This window comes from Cebus imitator, unplaced genomic scaffold, assembly GCF_001604975.1.
Source record: "Cebus imitator isolate Cc_AM_T3 unplaced genomic scaffold, Cebus_imitator-1.0 Scaffold295, whole genome shotgun sequence".
Classification (NCBI taxonomy): Eukaryota; Metazoa; Chordata; class Mammalia; order Primates; family Cebidae; genus Cebus; species Cebus imitator.
In genome coordinates this window covers 1155770-1178897 of record NW_016107610.1, presented here as the reverse complement: position 1 = coordinate 1178897, position 23128 = coordinate 1155770, and the positions used below count along the sequence as shown (strand labels likewise).

General features: G+C 37.8%; 1 protein-coding gene and 2 pseudogenes across 5 annotated transcripts in view; 2 read left to right on the top strand and 1 right to left on the bottom strand.

Moving 5' to 3' along the window:
* Positions 1-23128, top strand: part of ADAMTSL3 (ADAMTS like 3) — a 363845-nt gene that overhangs the window by 57145 nt on the left and 283572 nt on the right. The window lies entirely within an intron of this gene.
* LOC119467475 lies at positions 9676-10553 on the bottom strand (annotated as a pseudogene).
* LOC119467482 lies at positions 10811-10911 on the top strand (annotated as a pseudogene).

Here is a 23128-nt window from a genome sequence, read left to right as displayed (position 1 = left end):
CAAAGTGCTTATGCAATTGAGGCTGCAGCCTGGTTTCTCGTGCTGTTGGGTCAGATACAGTTTCACTAGGATCTTCCTACCCGTAAAGTACTCATTTGATAAAACAGGACACAAATGGATGGTGTGTAGATGTTTGCTGTCTTAAATGAACCTCACAGGACTTTTTAAAGTATTTTATCTTGGGCACATTTCATGAAGACCTTCAGGTCATTCTTCTAATGTCTCCTGGGTTGGATGCCTGGAAAACTAATAACCCTGAGGGCCAGTAAAGCGCAGCTGTGATACAGGCTGCATTTAATGGGAGGCATAAAAGCCACACTGGATCATACGGAGGCCCAAGGCATCTTCTGGTGAAGAAAGCGGTCTGAAGCCAACTGAATAACAGTGTGGCTTAGTGCAAACAGGACTAGTCAGGCGGCCTGGTCTTCCTTCTACCACTAATCAGCTTATTATTTAACAGAACTGTTTAACATTTTAGACTTCAGATTCTTTATTTCTTTTAAAAAATGAAGTGACTGGATTTCACGATCTGAACTCTTTCCACCCTGAAATAGTCTATTTTTTGAAACTACAAATAGAACATTCCATATTGCAGTGTTAATTGGATCATTCTGATTATTGAGGCCATCTTGCCAGCAATGTGGTAAACTATTACTTAGAGAATTGTACAGTTTTACAGCTGGTGGAGACTTTGGCCCAAATGCCTCATTCTACAAGTCAAGAAAACAGAGATGCCAAATGTGCAAGTGACTTACTCAAGGGCACCCATGGTTATTTGAAAAGCTAAGGCGATTACATTCCAAACTCTAGGCTCTCCTGCTCTGGGATATTTCCAGAACCTTCTCTCAGAAGAAGAACCACCTAGAAAGTTATCTCCTATCCTAAAAATCCTGATTCCACTGTTTACAGTCAGTAGAATTTGGGGATCTTAGACCCCAGAGAATGATTTAAGATTAATAGATGCCTTATCAGCTCATTCTCATCTCCTTCAGGAATTCGGAATTAGCTATGATGATAGCATCTATAAGCATATTTATTACTTTCCAGTTTTGAGTAGAAACCACAATTTTTTCAAAACTTGGGTGAAACATATTAGCTGAAATTGAAATGGCACTGACTTTCCATTGGATGAGCGCATTCTTAGAATGAAGGTCTTCTAGCACTTGGTTGCATCAGGTATATGAAGTAGCTAGAATGTATTAGTTTGGGACGACTAGCTAAGAAGGCTGTGGTTTTGGAGTTACTAGCCAGCCTGTCTCTAGGGTAGATTCTTTGGCCATTCATCATAGTGGTTTTGGAGTTTTGTCCCACAGAGGACCTGTACATAGGCAAACAGCTGGATATTGGTCAGTTCTTGGGAGTGGAGTCTCAAATTCTGCACCTGGTTCTTTTCATCATTGAGTTAGGCAGTTTTTGGAGATCTGCTGTGTCATTCTCTGCCTAGGTCTCTTTCTGGGAAAGAGCGATGGTATGGTCATTTGCCATTCTTACCTTGCTTCAACTCACTGAAGATTTAAACTTAGAGCTTCGTTATGGACAGTGATTTAAAAGCCTGTGACAGGCTCAGTGTTTTCCAGTTAGAGGTCATTTATTTTTTAATGTTAGGAAAAGTTGTGTTTTGCATAAATATTCTTTTATTTCTCTTTATTTTTAGTATTTGTTAGGCATGGGAGAATGTGGAAGGTGTGTTCTGCCAGACTTCATGGATTTGCTGTAATGTGCTTCTTCTCACTGGCAGCCACCATAGGATATAGGACATTAAGCACGAGCAGTAGCCTAAGGTGACTTAGAAATTAGGACCTTGGCCAGGCGTGGTGTCTTACGCCTGTAATCCCAGCACTTTGGGAGGCCGAGGAGGGCGGATCATGAGGTCAAGAGATTGAGACCATCCTGGTCAATATGGTGAAACCCCGTCTCTACTAAAAAAATACAAAAATTAGCTGGGCATGGTGGTGTGCACCTGTAGTCCCAGCTACTTGGGAGGCTGAGGCAGGAGAATTGATTGAACCCAGGAGGTGGAGATTGCAGTGAGCCGAGATCTCGCCTCTGCACTCCAGCCTGGCTCCTGGCAACAAAGCAAGACTCTGTCTCAAAAAAAAAAAAAAAAAAAAAAAAAAGAAAGAAATTAGGGCCTCATGGATACTTTCCTATGCTTTATGAATTCTTTATGTGTGTGTACCTGTTAGTATTAATATAGGGTATTAAAATAATGTCGATCTTGCCACTTTTAGGCTACGAGGCACCAAAAGGCAGGAAAAAGGTTAATAACTCGAATTCCAAATATGTAGGACAAGTGGTGAGTTCTGATTTTTCTAAAATTAAGCAAGGATAATCCTACTAATGCAAGCCTGAAGCCATTTAGAGGAGGACCACCTTGATCTCATGTTGGAGAGGTCCTTTTGTACCTATTTATGGATGCCATCGCTTCTCCTCTGTAAACTTCCCACTCCTCTGCCCTTGACTAATTTAGCATTTGCTATTTCTCTTTCTGACCACATTTAAGCAGATTTGAGATTTTTTTTCCAGACTTAAAAATGCTTTTGCCTGTACTCTAATCTACCATTGCTTTCAGTGACCACTTGGTTTTCAAATTCCTACTGTCTCTTGCTGCTTTCTGCTACTCATTTTTAACCTTCAAAATCTAACTTCTTGTATGTCCTCCAGCCCCCTCTTCCCCTACCACCTTCAACAGGCATCCTTTTAAAGACTTTCAGTTACTTTCTTAAAGTCACACCTATATTCTGGTATGAATAAGCTTATATTTATAAAGTCTGTGTTGGTGCAATTTCATGTTTGTAAAGTCCTAAAGCCTTAATGACATCATAGGTGGAGTCATAGTTGACTCTTCTCTTTCCTTCCTGGGATGTTATTGGCTGCCTGTTTGTATGATTTCTTGTTTCAGGACACCTCTCTAGATTGTATTTTCTTTACAATTTCCATCCCCAGGGAGGCAGAGGGCTGGATGTGTGGCCTTGGTAGCATCTGGAATTGTATTAATAGCATGTCAGAGTTGAAAGAAAGTATAGGATTCTGGCTTTTCAGGTGAGGAATCTGAGCCCTGGAGAGGAACGGGGTCTTGTCCAAGATCACACAGCCAGGCAGTAGCAAAGCCAAGTGCCCGTTCTTTGCCCTTAAGCGCAGTTAAGACATTCTTACATCTAATCTGTGGGCAGGAAAAGTATGAGAGAAATGTTTGAATGAATTCTTAATTCTAATAATAACAGTAATATATTAATAATGAAGTCTTCGTGTAGTCTTATTTCTAAACTTCTCTTAAATGTCTTTTTTTCTTATACTATTATGACAAATTTAATTTTCCTTTTCCTCATTTAACTATTGCTTTATGCATTCTTTTAAAGAGAAGAAATCTATTTGCTGCAAGTGCATCTTTCTCAAAGTAACTTCTTCCGAACTTTTCACGAATATCTTGGCCAGGAGTTTCAATGTGGTTAAACTATTGGCAGCCTTCGGAAATATCACTTGATGTTTCCAAGTTATTTATGTAATCGTTTTTAGTTGGAAAGTATATACCAACTTCTGAAACTTCTGGTAAAAGAAGATGGACATAGCCCTTGGGTCTTCTGCGTATTTTCATCTTCTTCACTGATCAAAATGAGCAACTTATATGTTCTCCACATAGGAGAGTTTCCGTGTTGTTTCTGGCCTGTGTGTATAATATTTTTAAGCAGCAAGCCATTTGAGTTTGAATAGCTCATTCCTTTGTTAGTGAGTAATCTTGGTCAAATGTAGTTATGCCGCTTAAATATTCCAAGATTTAGCGATCTAACAGGAAAGCAAGTTCGTGGTCTGTTAAGAGAAGACAAGAACAAATTAATTGGAATAACTTGTACTCTGTTCCTAAATCATGCATGTAGCAAATGCATGAATACTGCACATGCCACTGTACATGCTGTTTGATTGACTGTGACACACATGAATTCTGAATTTCATTATCACTGAGCTTTTCACAAATCATACAAGCATAAAAGAACTGTGTCTGTGAGTAGAGATTCAATATCCAGCTTTTGAGGTATGCATTTTCTTCTTACAGTGTTGTCTTCCTGGACTCATATCTGGGGTACTGGGTGATTTTTATCACTTTCACCCTATGGGTTAAGGGGTGGGTATAGAATGGGGATGTTCAAGACAGACCCAAATCCATCTTCCCTTAAAAGTCCCTCACGACACTCAAGAATGCTGAGAGATAGGTTCTGTTCTGACAGCGCCCTTGCTGCCTGCCCTCGGATCCTCCTTTTTCTTCGCGATCAGATCAGTACTCACAGATCCCCAAAGTCTTCAAGTGCTTCGAGACAAAGTTGTTTTGAGCAACTCAATTCTGTTACTCACAATCCCTGGATGAAAGAAAGCAAGTAGGCTCTCCTCTCCACCACCTCCTCTTCAGCAGCCCTTTATGCCTTGCTTTTCTATTCTTCCTCCTGTTTTATCCTTTGTTTATTGACTCCCCCTTCCCAGTGCTTTCCATTGCCCCATCACGGTCAACAGGACTCCATGTCCTGACTTCCAGCTTTCTGCTGCAATTGAAAACTGGCTTTGGCCAGGCCCACTACCTCCCTTGCAGACTTCACCAGTGGAGGCTGTTCATGCCTCACATCCCAGGTACCACATGGCTAAGGTTGGGGGCTGACCTTCTTTGAGTCCCTACTGCTACTTCCTGGTCAGTCCTCTTCTCTCATCTCAATTCTCCTCCTTTCTGGAGGCTCATGTCATCTGTCTAAATCTCTGATCAGAGCATTCACCAAAACCTTTATGACCTGATCATGACTTCTTTCCTCTCAAGGTCCTGCCATGATCTGGGGCGTGTTCAAGAATTAACACCTGGAGCAATTTCTATTGAGCCTTATGTCCCTGGGATCAGGAGTGATAGCTCAGGGCAGTGACTGATGGCCCTTAAAATTGCCTGTTCCAATAAACTGTTTCAATTACATTTGTCATTCTTCAAGCTTCAATTTAACCCTGTCATTTCTGGATCTTTCTGCCTTCAGTGATCTTCACAAACCTTCCACTTCAGTCACCCATTCCAAGTGTCCAAACTGGACCATATAATTCTTCAAACTACTCTGCCTTAGAAATATTAAATCCTGCAGCCTCTCTCTAATTTCAGATCCCTCTTTTTTACATCCTCCTGTGCATGTTCCTACTACATGCATTCCTTTTCATCTCTAAGAGACATCTAATTATCTTATCTCTCTGCTTCTCCCAGGTGATCAGCCACCCTCCAGCATCTGTAGGTTTCCTACCCATGTGGCCTCTCCTATCAGTGTCATCCCTCCCCTCCTATGCATGATTCTCCTGGGCCACTAGCCTAGTGGAACTCTCTATCTGGTTCTCTACAACTTGTATTTCTCCCAGTCTTACACTCAGATGGTCTTCTGAGCTCTGTTAAAGAAGATATTAGCCAAGAAGTATAGCCTCACATAGTAGGGGAACCCTTAATGTCACCTTTGGTCATCTCTAATTCTTCATTTTGACCACACTGATCAACCCCCTTCTACTAAATATCTCTGCTGCTGAATGTGTGTTTTTCTTAAATGAGTGCCAGGTTTCTGTTCTGTTGTGGTCTGTCCTCCTCAGGCATAGCAAAAGGATTTTATTAGTGTTTGTGATCTTGAGAAAGTGCAGGAAACTGGACTTGCAGGTTTGCTATAAGGATGGGGAGTAACGGCAGGTGGAGGACTGGATGGGAACATCTTATTTTTGTTTTCTCCGATTACAGCATAAAACAAAGACAGCTACGAAACAAAGGTGAGTTGATTTGCTGGCCAGCAAAGAAGGGCCATGTCAGGCAAGAAAATAATTCACTGATTCTCTCCAAGCTGAATTTTGAAGGACCAGATGTAGAAGCAGTAATGGAATTTGTTCCCTATCACAAGGGATTTGAGGCATTATGTTGTGATTGGCATATTTGGAAATGTTTCCTGTTGTTTGGCCAATTCTAGCCTACATCAAAAAAGTGTAGGTACAGTTTGCAAAGAGGTTCCTGGTGGTAAAGGCTCCATGGGGCTTGAGTCTCTCAGTGGACACTTTTGTCTGCTCATGCTTGGGATTTTTAACACTCTGGAGTGTGTTTCTAGGTTCTGAACTTTGGGGAGCTGAGGCACATTGAGGGCTCTTCCAGATGGTTGGGAAAATTTTACTGACGTATGGATCCTTGAGGCCAGATAGAGATGTATCTTGAAAGTATCTGTTGTGTTATTCTCTGTGTTTAGTTACCTTTGGTAATACTCTTAATTTGCTTATTATGTAAACCTTTTTAGGGTGGCCAACTGTCCTGGGTTTCCTGGCACTGAGACAGTCCCAATTTCCACTCTACCTTCCAGCCTGGATTTTAATGTCCACTCTTGCGCTGGAGTTCTCCAATGAAACTGGTTGCCCTGAGGTCACGATTCTGCTAGCTGTTGTGCATGGTGGGACATCCCAAGGGCAAGTGTGGGCACAGGTGTGTAGCTGTCAGGGATGCCCACTGGGACGCTCTGTGTGCATTGCTGTCCAGCACATTTCTAGGCCGGGTGATATTGATGAAGCTTGCATATTTCATTTCCCTTCATCCAGTTCTTCAACTGCAGCCTTTGCATAAGTTGTCCTGTTTGCTTGAAACATCCCCTCTGCTTTGTATACACTGGTCCTCCCCCTACCATGCCTATCTAACCCTTGCATATCCTTCAGCTCAGTTGTTCACTTCCTCAAAGATGTCTCCGCTACCATCCCCACCTTCACTTCCACTCCTGGGTGAGATTAGTTCCACCTGCTTGCTTGCTTCCTAGGTCTCCTTCCCTTCCCTTCCCTCCACCTTCCTTCTTCTCTTTCTCTCTCTCCCTCCCTCCCTTCCTCTTTCTTTCCTTCTTTTCTTTTCTTTCTTTCCTTCTTTCTCCCTTCCTTCCTTCCTTCCTTCCTTCCTTCCTTCCTTCCTTCCTTCCTTCCTTCCTTCCTTCCTTCCTTCCTTCTTTCTTTCTCTCCCTTTTTCTCTCTTTCTTCCTTTCTTTTCTTTTTTTTTCTTCATTAATTTTTGGCTTTCCGCCCCCCCCTTCCTCCCTCCCTCCCTCCTTCCTTCTTTCCTCCAGCATCCTGGGATTTTTTTTCTTATAGCATTTTGACTTCCTAACCCACTGTAACCATCATGTATTGCGGTGGGAGGGAGTGAGGAGGTAGGAGAAGGTGGGTGTGGTGAAACAAGGCACTCAGTTTGGATTTCTCATGCCAGTCTGGGTGACTTATCCAAACAACAAACCCCGTGGGGATGCTGCATCATGAACTGTTTCAAGAAAACACAATGCAGGATGTGAGGTTTGGAGCAATTTCTGTTAAGCCTCATGTCCCTGGGGTCAGCAGTGATAGCTCAGGACAGTGACTGATGGCCCTTAACATTGCCTTTTCCAGGAAACCATTTCAATTACATTCCTCATTCTGCACATGCACATATGCATGATTATTTTGGACAGGTTTCTGTTTCTAAAAGTTAATACTATATGGCTGCACACGTGAATACATTTGGATTAGATGGAAATTAACATACATAACATACACCTCCCTTTCCAGAGCTGGATTTAACTAACTGAGTACTTTCTCCAAGTCGTCTCTCATCCCCTCTGAGGTTCTCATATTCATTCCTTCTCCTCTGCACCCAGCACTGCACATTTCCTCCTCTGTCTCTTCCACCAGGCTTTGAGCCCCTAGGGGCAGGGACTATGTCTTCTTATAGTTCCAGACTGTACTCTGCAGCCTGGCACATAGTAAATGCACAATGAGCACATGTTTGTTGAGGATTATAGTTCTTGTCAAAAACCTTAAATGGGTCCTTGTTTCCTCCTCTGAAATAGGCCAACTGCTGACCGGTATTAAAGACCTTGCACAGCTTGGCCTCAGGTTACCTGTCTTCCATTATCCCCCATTTCTCTGTGTGCTCTGTGCTCTGCCCAGACTGGACTCCATGCCTTCTGCCTTCTGATCTTTGCCTGTGCCATGGGTGTCAAAGCTCTTTGTGGCATGTCTGTGTGTTCTGCAATGTCTAGCTTGAGCACCACCTCCTCCAGGTAGCCTTCAGTGAAGTCCTCAGCCAAGCAGCGTTTCTTCCTGCTCTTTGAAATAGTCACTCATCTTTGCTTATGGCCCTAAGGATTCATCTGGGTTTGTAACTATTGACATGAATGTCTTATCTCTTCCGCTGGAGTCAGAACAATTCTAGAGCAAGTCTGCATGACTTTTCTGCAATTCCCATGGGCATAGAATACCTAGAAGATCTACTTCCAGAAGTGAAAAGACTTGAAGAAATTCTAATTGATTTTTTATTTTTGAATTTGCTTTAAGAAATAAAATAAATTCTTATGCTGGGCACAGTGGTTCACGCCTGTAATCTCATTACTTTGGGAGGCTGAGGTAGGAGGATCACCTGAGGTCAGGAGTTTGAGACCAGCCTGGCCAACATGGTGAAACCCTGTCTCTACTAAAAGTACACACAAAAAAATTAGCTGGGCATGGTGGCAGGTGCCTGTAATCACAGCTACGCGGGAGGCTGAGGCAGGAGAATTGCTTAAACCCAGGAGGTGAAGGTTTGCAGTGAGCCGAGAGCATGCCATTGCACTCCAGCCTGGGCAACAGGAGTGAAACTCTGTCTCACACAAAAAATAAATAAATAAATAAATTCTTACAAAATATTAATTATTCTTTGTCATAATAAAGAGCCTATCTTTATTTCTTCCGTGTGTGTGTGTATGTGTGTGTGTAGTGTGTGTGTATTTTTCTATTTTTCACTTTCTTCCTACAACTATGAGGAAGTAATAATCCATCTTCCAAATACTGTTAGTCCAAAGGCTTGTTTGGAGAGTCAGACTGTTCTTTGTTTTAGACTTGGCTGCTTGCTTCCAATTCTCAACTCTTTCCTTGTGGCAGACCACCAATAAGGAATAGTATTCCTACTCCATTTGGATGAATCCTTCTCTTAATCCCTTCCCTCTGGGATTTAATGCTAACAGGTTTTTAAAAAATTTTCACTTCTAAATGATTGAGTAAATTTTCCCTTATAATTGGGAAAAGGCAAGATTTTTTTTTTTTTTTTTTTTTTTTTGAGATGGAGTTTCGCTCTTGTTACCCAGGCTAGAGTGCAATGGTGCGATCTCGGCTCACCGCAGCCTCCGCCTCCTGGGTTCAGGCAATTCTGCCTCAGAAAGGCAAGATTTTTAACTAAGAATTTTGCTTTTGCATTAGGTTTATACTACATTAAGTTATATATGTATCAAATAGAGCTATGATATACTGTAAATATACATTACTCTATTTAAAAACCTAATTCTGAATACACAGTTCTCATGAAAAATTATACTACCTTGAATGGAGGTAGTATAATTTTTCTTTTTTTTTTCTTTCTCTCTCTCTCTCTCTTTCTTTTTCTTTCTTTTCTTTAAAAAAACCATACATCCTTTTTATTGTTAAGTCATAGAGAGGTATCAAAACTAAAAGCAAAAATTACAGGGTAAGACCTAACAAAACTACTGGGAGCGTCAAAGGAAGTGAAAATGGGACTAGGCGCAGGGCAGTATGAATTAATGAACACGGGAAGGACAAGGATGGGGAAAACAGTGAGTGTGTGCTGAAGACATTACGGGAGAGGAGCTGGTGAAAAATTGATCTTAGACTAGCGCCTAGGCAAAGAAATATTGGGATAAGATTTCTAAACCCCACTATGTGCTTACGAGCCATCCGCGCCATTGGCGCTGTCTCTGTCATCCTCTCCTTCTTCAGCCTCTTTTTCACCATCCTTGATCAACTCCCCCAGATCATCTTCACGATCTTCATTATCATCATCATCCAGTAGGTCCCCCTCCTCAGCAGAGCCATCCCCAGCCCCCTGAGACTCCATCTTCACATTAGTCTCATCTTCTTCATGGAGCTGCTGCTCTCCTTTTCTTCTGACTTATTCTTCATCTCTACTGCTCGTTTGCTCTGTTCCTTTTCAGTTTTTCCCAGGTTTTCCAGGAGAGAATACACTTTTTGTTTTACCTGGTTCAACTCCTTCTTAATGGCCTGAAGGTCATCTCCTTTCAGCTTTCCAGACTTGGAAGATCCCTGCAGTCCACTCTTAGAATTGAAGCCACTTTTACCCCTTCATGAGGTGTTTCCTGATACATGCTGAGGGCACTACACCCGAGCAGGAGGAGGAGGAGGAGGAGGCATACGTGCTGGGTAACTGTACTGTCATCGTAATCCTGTTGAAATTCATAGTCCAAGTCAAAGGGGGAGCTGCGTAGAGGGGATGGAGAAGGGTGTTCTGTTACTGACACGAACATCCCTGCTGCAGGTGGTTTCACACCTGCATTTCCTCGGTTCACTTTTAGCTCTGCAGTCAGGTTACTATCTAAAACCTGGCCAGCAGACATTCTGCCACCCTCTCCTGCTACGGCAGCCCAGGCATTTCCCTCATTCACGTATTGAAGGAAGGCAAAACCCTTATGAACTAAGCAGCCCACAGTTTTGCCATGCTTAGAAAAGATTGCCTCCACATCAGATTTCTTGACCACAAGAGTGTTGAGATTCCCAGTCATTCCATCAAGCCTCAACAAATGTTGATTGAATCTCTGTAATATGTCTGGCATCATGCTGGGTGTGTGGTATTGTGATGTGAAATAGAATTGTATCCAAAGTAATTCCTGCAATTTCAACCTTGGAACTAGAGAAGAGGAGCTTTTTCTTTTTTAGGGCTAAGATTACAGCTGCCCTTTATTAAGCAACCTGCATGTAAAGAACTGTATGAGATGTGGCATGTGCCTTATAATTACAGTTTACTCTTCTGCTCCTCTGTGTTTGCTTCGGCAGTACACATATTAAAATTCACAATACAGAGAAGATTAGCGTGGCCTCTGTACAAGGGTGATATCTATACAAGGATGATATGAAATTTGTGATGAGTTAAATTTAAAAAAAAAAAGGCCACTTGTAAGGGAAGGGAGAAAAGAAGGTGTGGGAGAAATGACAGAAGCTAAGCTTCTCTGTGTATACCTATCTTATACATTTGGCTTTGGGATCATGTGAATGTTCCATATATTTGTAAAGTAAAATTAGATTTCAAAAGAACAATCCATAAGAATAAAAAATAAAACAATAAACGCAAAAAAACCTATGATTCCCATTGGTGGTGTTAACTACATAAAGAAGAATTATTCTAATTGACTTTAATACACATGAACTTCACTGTAGGTCAGCATATCCAAGGATAAAATAACTAAAAATGAGATTTAAAACTTTTTGCAGTGACCTTATTGTTGATGGTAGCATTGGACTTGCTGTTATGAGACTGCTGTGTGGGTGATGTGAGACAAAGCAAATGAACAATACAAATGTGATCCTCTGATTTTTTATTCTGGTGTCCTTGAAAACCCATATTCTTGATGTAGGAAGAAGGAAATAGAGAAAAAAGATAGAAGAAATTAGGTGAAAACTCTATAGTCCTAAAATTGAATTGTAAGTATCTATTAAAACTCCTGAGGTGTTTTTTTCTTAAACAAAACGAAACCAGGACATATTTTCCAGATCCCTTCACTGAAAAGGCATAAAAACAATCAGCAAATGGCCAACTTAATAGCAATGATCTAATGCCCAGGTCATGGTCTGTAAACACCATGTCCCACTTAAAAGGAACCAGGATTCCATGGCAAAATTACTTATTCTGGGTCTGAGGTAAAAATATGCAAAATTAGCCTGGAACACCATGTAATTAACAGGTAGCAAGGAACCTGTCAAGACTGCTAGAATCTCACCAAAAGGACTCAGGAATCAACTTGTCAACACTTTGATAAGCAGAAATTGGGACAGTTTGAGGCCAGGCATGGTGGCTCACACCTGCAATCCCAGAATTTTGAGATGCTGAACCAGGTGGATCACTTGAGGTCATAAGTTCAAGACCAGCCTAGTCAACATGGTGAAACCTCATCTCTACTAAAAATACAAAAATTAGCTGGGCATGGTGATGCATGCCTGTATAATCCCAGCTACAGGAGAATTGCTCGAACCCAGGATGCGGAGGCTGTAGTGAGCTGAGACCCTGCCACTGTGTTCTCGCCTGGAAAAAAAAAAGAAAGAAACTGGGATAATTTTAGCATCAAGGAAAGCAAAAGCTGCAAAGGACTTAAGCATATCAACAGCTATATTTAAATCCCTAAGTTAATAATGATACCAAAATGCATGAGTCAATGTTGGTGGGTGCTCAAGAGTCAACTCATTACATTGAAAACAAATAGAAGGAAAAACCCCAAGTATTTATACTGCATTTTCTATATGAGTGCTATCACTGGGTGACCAAACAGTAAATAAGGAAAATTTGTCTTTACAGAAATATTCTGGTTAATAAATAAAGAAGGGATGATAGAATGAGAATGTCATTATTTTGCAACCCTAGGAAACTAATCTATGAATTGAGTATCAACAGCCAATAAGGTCACACAAAGAGAGACAGACAAATAGCATACATCTTTTGATGCACGAGCCCAGTACTACCCATGTAGGATTCTTGCCTTCTATGGTGCTTCTCACCCTCCCTAAAATTGAGGCTTAGATCAAACTACCCATTTATGAGAATTGCAGTGTACAAAGAAATATATTTAACTAAATCATTCATTTGCAACCACCAAACTCCAGACAGTGGGAAACTTTACAGAACAAACAATTCAGCTTCTTCAACAAATAAATTGCGGAGGAAAAAGAAAACTAGATAGATAACTAAAAAGATTAAGTGAGACTTAAAAGATATATCCACCAATTGCAATGCCTGGCCCTTATTTGGATCTTGATTTAAATGAACAAACAGACAAAAAAACCTATGATGTTTCTTATAAATGTCATAAATGGTGTTTATGACCAACCATTTGTGACATTTATAAGGAAATTGCAAAATTAATATTTTATTGTCAATTTCTAATTTCTAAGGTGTGAAAACAGTATTGTGACTATGTTAAAAAGCATATTTTATGAATTCACATGAAAATATTTACTAATTAAATGATGTTTTATAGTTGCTTCAAAATAATGGGAGTGGGTGAGTAGCAGAATAAGATTGGACTTGGGTTGCTGATTGTGGGGCTGGGCTATGGGTGCTTGGGGTTCATTAGATTTTTTTGTCTACCTTTATGTATATTTGAAATCTTGCATAGTGAAAGGTAAGAAAGTAACAACTGCAAAACAGCATCACCAAAACAAAAATGAAACTCAGCTTCACTGTGAATTGGATAGTGTCATTCCATATTATTAATATGAAAGTTGTGGCTTGGAGGAGCTAACAGTGTCCCCAGGACACAATTAGTCAATGACAAAGCAATTTCATACCTTGGTCTTTCTCAAGAGAAAACATGTTTGGCCTGGTGTGGAGGGTCATGCTTGTAATCCCAGCACTTTGGGAGGCCACCATGGCCAACATGGCAAAACCCCATCTCTACTAAAAATACAAGAATTAGCTGGGTGGGGTTGGCTCAGGCTACTAGGGAGGCTGAGGGAGGAGAATCACTTGAACCCAGGAGATGGAGGTTGCTGTGAGCCAGGATCACACCACTGCACTCCACCCTGGGTGACAGAGAGAGACTCTGTCATATTAAAAAAATAAAGAGATAAAACATGTTCACTTTTTTTTTTTTTGCCATACTAGATTGCATACCTAAAATTAAATAATGCAAATTCAAAAATAGCAAATTCACAGGAAAAAATTAATTAACAGAAAAGCATTTTATAATTAAATATTTCTTCCATAGATATTTCTTAAATGTTTGGTCCCTGACCTCATTGCCACTTTAATAGAAGATATGTAATCATATTCAATTAAGTTCAAACTTATGTGTGCAGTAATTTAATTTCTGAGTATTTTATGAGGTTTTATAAAAGCATCCCCATAATACTGCACACATTCTGACACCAGAACATGTTTGAGAAGTATTGATTTAGAGGTTGGTAGCAAAAGGTTTTTGAATTTTCAGCACACACAAAGGTTAGAATGTGTCAGTGGGCATTATACTGTGAATAGCCATGTTAAGCACTAAACTATTTTAATAACAGAAAGTACACCCCGCTGTTGGCGGTGAAACTGTATTACCATTAGCATATTTTACAAGTTGAGTCTATTTTGTGTTCTAACTTGAAGCAGCTTTATTTCCTGCTCCATTGCAGGATAGTGCTTTTATAATATAAAATAAATGTCCTCAATTCAACTCATTTTAAGACATGGATTTATAATGCCATGAACTCGGGGCAAACCTTTAAAATGTTTTAAAGTATATTTTTTCTTAATTTTAAACCTTAAATTATTCCACTCATGGTTTTTATGTTAAAAAATATTTCATTAAACTTGCCAAATTTTATTTTAAAATACTTGAATAAGAAGTCTAAAAAGTAAATGCACAAAACATTTTGTTCTTCCCCGGGTTCAGATGATGAGTGTGGGGAATATTTTTTCTGTGCAGCTTAGTTAGCAATTTTTTATGTTGTTATTTTGTGTTATATTTCATTTAGAAGCAGCATATATACGTTTTAATTTAGCAAAATTGGCCCTACCTGGGATTGGAACAGTTGGCAGAACTATAGGAAGTTACCCTGAAGTTCCATTTTCTCTGCCAGATGTGATCTTGCCATGACTTGATATCTGTCTGTTGGGTCCGACCCTTGTCACATGGCACAGGAAACCTTATTTTAAAAAACCAGAGTTCATCAGCAATCTCATTAAACAACTGGCATGTCTTACAATGCATGAGCATCGAGTGGTGTTGGACGTCACAGTCACATTGTCCCATCTGCACACAGGGAGAACTCTGACGCTTCAGACTCAGAAGCTTCTTAGTAAAGGATTTGGGTGAACAAAGTATATTTCCCCAAGGGTCTCTGAGAGCCCCTGTTCAGCTCCTACTCGGTTATAATCCAATTCTACATAGATTAACCTCTTTAAAGAAGTATAAACAGTATATCACAGAGCCTAGTACATGTTTCATAGTTTGATAGAAGGGGACCTCCAATTCTTTAAACACTTAGATATTGCCTTTCACTGAAGTAGATTTACAACAAGAAATCTAGGAAACACCAGACACTAGCAGATTTGTGTGTTTTGTTTTGTTTTGTTTTGTTTGAGATGGAGTATTGCTTTGTCACCCAAGCTGGAGTGCAGTGGCTCAATCTTGGCTCAATGCAACTTCTGCCTCCCGGATTCAAGAGATTCTCCTGCTTCAGCCTCCAAAGTAGGTGGGACTACAGGTGTGTGCCACCACGCCCAGCTAATTTTTGTATTTTTAATAGAAGCAGAGTTTCACGATATTGGCCAGGCTGATCTCAAATGAAACTGCCTTAAACTCATGCAGCGGGACAGGCTGAGATGAGCAAAGACGAAAAAAAGATGAAAGGCGTAGTTTCCCAGTGAAATCAGGAGGCAGGAGATGTCGAGCATTCTGGATTCAGCAGAGAATCAGATGAGTGAAAACAAGTTCAAAAAGTTCAGCTACAGATGATAAGGGCAAGGAAATAAAATCAAGAAGACTGTAGCTATGTTAGACAGATCTCAGATACACAATGTGAGTACTCATAAAAGAGAGAAGAGATCAAACGGAAGAGAAGAAATTCAGTAAATGCTGTAAAACATTTTTGATTTACTAAAAGCTTTTATGAACAAAATTTAAAGCTATCATTAAATATATGTGACAGCTATAAGATGTATTGCATTTTGATTTCAAAAAATGAAAAAAGATAGGGAGCAGCAATTTAGAGTTTAGGAAATGTAGAAACGGAAAATATTATAATATAGAAATTGTTACAGGCTATATCCTCTGAGCCTAAGTAATTAAAATAAGCATTAAGTAAAGAGGTTTGAATCAAAACCTATAAATATTATAAATTTTAAAACATTCTTCTGAAGAAATTATTCATGCTAGAGGAAATGAAAAAATATAATTACACATTATGTAGAAGTTAACAAAAACGAGGGTATTTATTTCAGAAATTGTTATGTAACTACAATCTATATTGAGAGGTAAACCTCACATTCTTTCAATAAATGTAAACATTTAATACATTCAGTAAGTAGTATTGGAACAATTGGTTAATTTAGAAAAAGTTAGTTTAAATTAACGTATGTAATAGTAAATCCAGATGGATTGAAGAGTTAAATAAAAATTAAACTATAAAAACATAAAAAGATCATGAAAATAAATTCTTCTCTAATTTCTGATGGAGAAACTTCAAATGAATGGAAAGTAAAATGTATTGTTAGATTTAACTACAAAGAAGGCTTAAAATGAATACTTGTCAAAAACCATTCAAATGAGAAGTTAAAGTAAAATAACATGTAATATACATTTCGTAAAATACTATGTAAAAGATTTTGCAAATGGACAAAATAGAGATGGTAGATGAATAGGTAAAGGAAAATACTTTATTGTTCTAAAAGTGAGTGACTGGTTAATAATCATATGGAAAGATTCAACTTTTTTTCTAATCAATAAAATATAAATCCAAGCAATGACCAAATAGCACTCCCCCACGTCCAGCAATTACTTTCAGAAAAAGAAGTTTGCAAACCCAGTGCTAGTGATTGTGATGGGCAGTGATCAAGTTTATATTGTGCTGTTGATTACTGCTCAGTGCAGTGCTTTTGATCAGCAGTTTTGCAATATGTATTAAGAACCTTAGAAATATCTTTAGTTTTTGACTCAGCCAATATTGTTTCAGGGAATTTCCCAAGAGAACATTCTAAGTAAAAAGAATGCTTCCTGCAAAAATACATTGACATTATTATTTATAATACTTGACAACTAGAAACAATCTAAATGTTAAGCCATAAGGGAATGGCTAAGTAAATTATGGGATTTCTGAGATGGAATATTCCTAATTTTTATTATGTTTATACTTTTGAAATAACAGGAAATGCTAATATGATATCCTTAAGTTAAAAGATCGGGTCACAAAATTACATAGCAAGTCTACAATTTTATTTATATGTGAACAGAAAGAAAAACCTCATGAAAAAGCCAAAATGGTAATAGTGGTTTTTGCTGGGTTGTGGAATTAGGAGTGTTTTAAATTTTCTTTTAAATGTATTCTGCAGGCTTCCTACAAATAAGCATATAAACTTTGATCATTAAAATCTGATTAAAATATTCTTTCTAAATAGTGATGAAGGAGCACTTGGGTAGGGATTAACAATACTAAGATATTTTGAAGGTTGGTGGCAATTTTGATACAAATATAAGATTGGGGAATGGACATCTAAGGCTCAACACTTAATTTAACAATGTCCACCTCTTTTTTACTCCTGATTCTTATTTCCCTTCTTGTTTTTTTAAATTTTTTAATTTTATTTATTCATTTATTTTTAACATTTGTGAGTACCTAGGAAGTATGTATATTTATGGGGTATGTGAGATATTTTAAATCAGGTGTGTAATGCACAATAATTGTATCAGGGTAAACAGGGTAAATGGGATATCCATCACTCAAGCATTTATCCTTTCTCTGTGTTCAATCAAATTATACTTTCAATTATTTTTAAATGAATAGTAAGTTATTGTTGACTGTAGTCATCCTGTTGTGTTACCAAATACTAGATCTTTCATTTTATCTAACTATATTTTTGTACCCATTAACCATCCCCATTTCCCCACCACCGCTATCCTTCCTAGCCACCAGTAACCACCTACTATGTATCCCCATGACTTTAATAGTTTTAATTTTTTTTAGCTTCCACAAATAACTGAGAACATGTGAAGTTTGCCTTTCTGTACCTGGCTTATTTCACTTAACATGATGACCTCCAGTTGCATCCATGTCATTATATATTCCCACCACCATATATTCCCACCAGCAGTGTATGAGGGTTCCCCTTTCTCCACATTCTTGCCATCATTCATTATTGCTTGTCCTTTAGATAACAGTCATTTTAACTGGAGTGAGATGATATCTCATTGTAGTTTTGATTTTCATTTCTCTGAAGATCAGTAATGCTGAGTACCTTTTCATATGCCTGTTTGAACTCAAGGGATCCTCTCATCTCAGCTTCTTGAATAAGTGGGACTACAGGCTTTTAAACTCGATGTGATCCCACTTATCTTCTTTTGCTTTGGTCATCTGCACTTGTGGGGTATTACTCAAGAAATCTTTGCCCAGTCCAATGCCCTGGAGAATTTCCCCAATGTTTTCTTGAAGTAGTTTCATAGTTTGAGGTCTTAGACTTAAGAATTCAATCCAGTTTGATGTGATTTTTGTATATGGCAAGAGATGAGAGTCTAGTTTTATTCTTCTACATATCGACATCCAATATTCCCAGCATCATTTATTGAAGAGACTCTCTTTTCTTCAGTGTATGTTCTTGGCACCTTTGTTGAAAATGAATTCACTGTATATGTCTGGATTTATATCTGGGTTCTCTATTCCATTGGTCTATATGTCTGTTTTTTAACGGCAGTACCATGCTGTTTTGGTTACTACAGCTCTGTAGTATAATTTGAAGTTAGGTAATGTGATTCCTCCAGTTTTCTTCTTTTTTGTCAGGGGAACTTTGGGTATTCTGGGTCTTTTGTGGTTTCACATACATTTTAGTATTATTTTTTCTCTTTCTGTGAAGAATGTCTTTAATATTTTGATATGGATTGCATTTAATCTATAGATCACTTTTGGTATTATGAACATTTTAAAAATATTGATTCTTCCAACCCATGAATGTGGAATATCTTTTCATTTTTTGGTGTGTCCTCTTCAATTTCTTGCATCAATGTTTTGTAGTTTACATTGTAGAAATCTTTCATTTCTTTGGTTAAGTTTATTTCTAGGTGTTTTATTTTATTTGTAGATATTGTGAATGGATTGCTTTCTTGATTTCTTTTTTATATAGTTTGCTATTGGCATATGGACATGCTACTGATTTCTGTATGGTGACTTTGTGTCCTGCAACTTTACTGAATTTGTCAGTTCTAATAGTTTTTTTTGTGGTATCTTTAGTTTTTTCCAAATATAAGATCATATCATCTGGAAACATGGATAATTTTACTTCTTCCTTTCCAATTTGGATGCGCTTTATTTATTTCTCTGTCTGATTGCTCTAGCTAGGAATTCCAGTAGTATGTTGAATAACAGCGGTGAAAGTGAGCATCCGTGTCTTTTTGCAGATCTTAGAAGAAAGGCTTGCAATTTTTCCTCATGCAGTATGATACTAGCTGTGGGTCTGTTATATATGGCTTTTATTATGTTGATGTATGTCTCTTCTATACCTAGTTTTTTTTTTTTTAGTTTTATTTTTATCATGAAGGGATGTAGAATTTTATTAAATGCTTTTTCAGCATCAATTGAAATGATCATATAGTTTTTGTCCTTCATTCTGTTGATATGGTGCATCACATTGATTTGCGTATATTAAACCATTCTTGAATCCCTGGGATAAATCCTACTGGGTCGTGATGAATTATCTTTCTAATTTATTGTTGAATTTAGTTTGCTAGTATTTTGTTGAGGATTTTTGCATCAATGTTAATCAGGGATATTGGCCTATAGTTTTCTTTTTTCTTTTTTGATGTGCCTTTGGTTTTAGTATCATGGTAATACTGGCCTCTTAAATGTTTGGTAGAATTCAGTAGTGAAGCCATTGGGTCTTGGGCTTTTCTTTGTTAGGAGGTTTTTTTATTATGGCTTTAATCAGATTACTTGTTATTGGTCTGTTCAGGTTTTGAATTTCTTCCTGGTTCTATCTAGGTAGGTTATATGTGTCTAGGAATTTATCATTTTTTTCCCTAGATTTTTTCAGTATATTGGCACATAGTTGCTCATAATGGCCATAAATTATCTTTCAGATTTATTTGTGTCTCTTATAATGTCTCCTTTTTCATCTCTGATTTTGTTTATTTTGAGTCTTTTCTTCTTAGTCTGGCTACGGGTTTGTTGATTTTGTTTATCTTTTCAAAAATCAATTTTTTGTTTCTTTTTTTGCTTTAATTTCATTTATTTATGCGCTGATCATTATTATTTCATTTCTTTTACTAATTTTGGGTTTTGTTTTCTCTTGGTTTTCTAGTTCTTTAAGATGCATCATTAGGTTGTTTAGAGCTTTTCCAGTTTTTTGTTTTGGTGTTTATTGCTATAAATTTCTTAGTACTACTTTTTCTGTATTCCATCGGTTTTGCTATGTTGAGTTTCCATTTTCATTTTTAATTTCCTTCTTAATTTCTTCATTGACCCACTGATCATTCAGAAGCATATTGTTTAGGTTCCATGTGTTTGTATAGTTTCCAAAATTTCTCTTGTTATTGATTTCTAGTTCTATTCCATTGTGGTCAGAGAAGATACTTGATATGATTTCAATTTAAAAAATTGTTTTAAAGACTTGTTTTTGGCCTAACATGTGGTCTCCCCTTGAGAATGATCCATATGTTGAGGAGAAGAATGTGTATTCTGCAGCCATTGGATGAAATGTTTTGTAAATATCTATTAGTTTCATTTGGTCTATAGCGCAGATTAAGTCCAGTGTTTCTTTGCTTATTTTCTTCTGGATGATCTATATAGAATCTTCTGGATGATGTATTGGGTGCATACATATTTATAATTGTTATATCTTCTTGGTCTTTTGACCTCTTTATCAATATATAATGACCTTCTTTGTCTCTTTTTAATATGTTTTGTCTTGAAATATATTTTGTCTAAGTGCAGCTACCCCTGCTCGCTCTTGGTTTCCATTGGCATGGAATATCTTTTTTCATCCCTGTTTTTGGTCTATGTATGTCTTTATAGGTGAAGAGTCTTATTTTTAAAATCCATCTGGCCTCTCTATGTCTTTTGATTGGAGAGTTTAGTCCATTTACCTTCCATGTTATTATTTATCAGTATGGACTTTTGCCATTTTGTTATTTGTTTTCTGGTCTTCTCCTCCTTTTTTCCCCTTCCTGTTTTTTAGTGAAGGTGATTTTCTCTGGTGGTATGTTATAATTTCTTCTTTTTTATTTTTTGTATATCTGTTGTATATTTTTTTGATTTGAGGTTACTGTGAGGCTTACAAATACTATCTGGTAACCCATTATTTTAAACTGATGATGACTTAACACTGATTGCATAAACGAACTAACAAACAAAGAGAAAACTAATATAAATTCTACACTTAAACGGCATCCTCCTGCTTTTAAACTTTTTGTTGTTTCTGTTTATATCCTACTGTACTGTGTCCTGAAAATTTGTAGTTATTATATTTGACAGGTTCATCTTTTAATATTTCTACTTAAGATTTGAGTAGCTTATGTACCACAATTACAGTGTTATAATATTCTGTGTTTTTCTGTGTAGCTACTATTACTGGTGAGTTTTGTGCCTTCAGATGATTTATTATTGCTCATTAAAATTCTTTTTTTTCAGGTTAAAGAATGCCCTTTAAGATTTCTTGTAGGACAAGTCTGGTATTGATGAAATCTCTCGGTTTTGTTTGTCTGGGAAAGTCCTTATATCTCCTTTATGTTCAAAGGGTATTTTTGCTGGATATACTATTCTAGGTTAATGGCTTTTTTTTTCTTTCAGTAGTTTACATATGTCATGCCACTCTCTCCTGGCCTGTAAGTTTTCCACTGAGGAATCTGCTGCCAGATGTATTGGGGCTCCGTTGTATGTTGTTTCTTTATCTTGCTGCTTTTAGGATCCTTTCTTTATTCTTAACCTTTGGAAGTTTGATTATTAAATGCTTTGTGGTAGTCTTCTTTGGGTTAAATCTGCTTGGTGTTCAATAAGCTTCTTGTACTTGAATATTGATATTTTTCTGTAGGTTTGGGAAATTCTCTGTTATTATCCTTTTGAGTAAACTTTCTACCCCATTCTTTCTCTCTACCTTCTCTTTAATACCAATAACTCTTAGATTTGCCCTGTTGAGGCTATGTTTTGATCTTATAGGCATACTTCATTATTTTTTATTCTTTTTTCTTTTGTCTCCTCTGATTGTGTATTTTCAAATAGCCTGACTTCAGGCTCACTAATTCTTTCCTGTGCTTGATCAATTCTGCTGTTAAGAGATTCTGGTGCATTCTTTTTATATGTCAATTGCAATTTTTCAGCTTCAGAATTTCTGCTTGATTCTTTTAAATTATGTCAATCTCTTTGTTAGTTTCATCTGATAGAATTCTGAAATCCTTCTCTGTGTTATCTTGGATTTCATTGAGCTTCCACAAAACAGCTTTTTTGAATTCTCTGTTTAAAAGGTCATATATCTCTGTCACTCCTGAATTGGTCACTGGTGACTTATTTAGTTTGTTTGGTAAGGTCCTGTTTTCCTGGATGGTCTTGATGCTTGTGAATGTTTGTCAGTATCTGGGCACTGAACAGTTGGATATTTATTGTAGTCTTCTCAGTCTGGGCTTGTTTGTACCCATCCTTAATGGGAAGGCTTTCTAAGTATTTGATGGAACTTGTGTATTGTGATCGAACTTGTGTATTGTGATCTAAGTATTTGGTACTGCAGCCATATTTGCTTTAGCGAGCATCCCAAGCCCAATAATCCTGTGGCTCTAGCAGATTTGTAGAAGTACAACCTTGGGAAAATCTACTGAGAGTAAAAACTATCTCTCTATAGATCTCAGTTCGAAAATGACCACTCAGCATGATGATTCCAGGACAGAATCGTCAGAGAACAGGCAACCAAATGGAGTGCTATTTGACCTGAAGGTATTCATTTTTATCTTTAAGAGATGGATAACATCTAAAAACTGAAGTTAAAAACCTGAATCTTAAGAAGAAACGTGGAATATTATAGAAAGTCTGGATCATGCATGAATATTAATTGCTCAGAGAAGGTGCTAGTGGATGATGCCAGGAGCACTGGCTTCCTAGGGCATATCAAACCAACGGATTTTACAGGTGGAGGAACTCTAGGAATAAACTCTACAATGCTGAATCTGAAACAGTTCCAAACCGGGATGGTGAAGCAGTAAAGGTTAAAGCTGGAGCATCCTCCTTACAGTGGTGCTCAGGTTGCTCTGCATGGAAAGAGGTAAAAAAGGGAGGTCAGATGCTAGAGTGGAGAATAAGGTAAAAGAAGCCAGAAGCCATAGCATAGTTTCATAACAAAGCAAAATCAGCCTCAAGAACCCAAAAAGTTTAATGGTTGGGAGCATTAAGAATCACAACTTTTTTTTTTTTTTTT